Genomic DNA, 1,583 nt, shown 5'->3' on the forward strand with positions numbered 1-1,583 from the left:
AGTGGTTCTGATGCATCTGCTCAAGTCCTGGATCTTCCTGGTTCTGTCCTAGAGGTTTTGATTCCCATTGGTCCAAATTAAAGTGACTCTCCTGCTCATTGAATACCTGTGAAAGGTCTGGAGAGGCAACAAAAGAAAAGAGATGATAAATGTGATTATAAGAAAGAACACTTCACATTTCTAATTTTGTGCATCTAAAAATGTTTTGGACATTATTAAGCACTCTATAGCACAGGTGTCAAACTCCAGTCCTCAAGGGCCACTGTCCTGCAACTTTTAGATGTGCCTCTGCTGCACCACATCTGCATAGAATAATTAGGTCATTAGCAAGGCACTGGAGCAGTTATCTACACAAGAAGGAGGTAATTAAGTCATTTCATTCCAGTGTTTTGAGGCACATCTAATAACTGCAGGACAGCGGCCCTTGAGGACTGGAGATTGACACCCCTGCTGTATAGTGTTTTAAACACAGAGAACACAGTTCTTTGACATTTGGCCCTTTAAAAAAATTAACCTACTAATTTTTTGAACTATTGATAATTATAAACGCATATTTCTGTTCTAGAAAGCACTTTTATAAATCTGTATATTTCTTCTGTCAGTCGACATTTATATCCACGTCTGAAGCCAATTGAAACATAAATGGTTCTATCGTGAGTCTGAAACAAAAGGCACTAATATGCCCCTTTGTTGAACTTTCACAAATACCGCTGCAGTACATATCTTTTACAAAATAAAAAAAGTATTTTTTTTCCATATTTGTTCAAACTGTCACCATGTTGTGACGCTATAGTATGAGACAGATAATCTGTGGAAAGATCAAGCTCCTCAGAGTGCTCCTTTGCTCTCTGAAAAGTTATTCAGCTCCCAGTCAAAAACAACCAATCAGATCCAGGAGGAGAGTCTTAGTGTTGTCAATCAGTCTTGCACACACAACTTGCCATTTCAGAAACACTGTTTATCCTCGGTCATCAGCGGCCATGCTATCGTGACAGGCTCTGTTAGTGAACTAGCTAGTGAATGTAGCAGAGACAAAGGGAGACGGTCTGGGCAGAACTGACCTGCAAAATTGACAGCATTAAGCTCCTCCTCCTGGCTCTGATTGGTTGTTTCTGACAGAGGAGAGGAGTTGTTCAGATGACAGCAGGACCATAAAATAAGGTAGAAGAAATATTTTTTTTTAACACAGGTTCTCTGTCTTGTCACTACGTCGTAATTATGTTTTTATTTCCTTTATTTAACCAGGTAAACCCCGTTGAGATCCAGATCTCATTTTCAAGAGGGACCTGGGCAGAAGTCTGCATAAAATCAAAGTTTAACAGATCAAAAAGATTTGATAAATTAAAAAACGTTGTATGAAAAATTCAGTTTTTAGTGTAGAACAATCTAGTGCAGATTTTAATAGTCTGACTTCTTTGTTTTTAAATGAGACCAGAGTAAAGATGTTCAACCAACGGAAAATTAAGTGAAATCGGCTTAGAAGCTACAACTTGGGCTTCGCCCTGCGCTGAGATTTTAATCTGAAACACACCAGACTTCCGTGCATTTCTATGATCAGTAAAGCAACATCAGTTCCTCTGGTG

The sequence above is a fragment of the Poecilia formosa genome, unplaced genomic scaffold, assembly GCF_000485575.1.
Source record: "Poecilia formosa unplaced genomic scaffold, Poecilia_formosa-5.1.2 Scaffold103, whole genome shotgun sequence".
Taxonomy (NCBI): Eukaryota; Metazoa; Chordata; class Actinopteri; order Cyprinodontiformes; family Poeciliidae; genus Poecilia; species Poecilia formosa.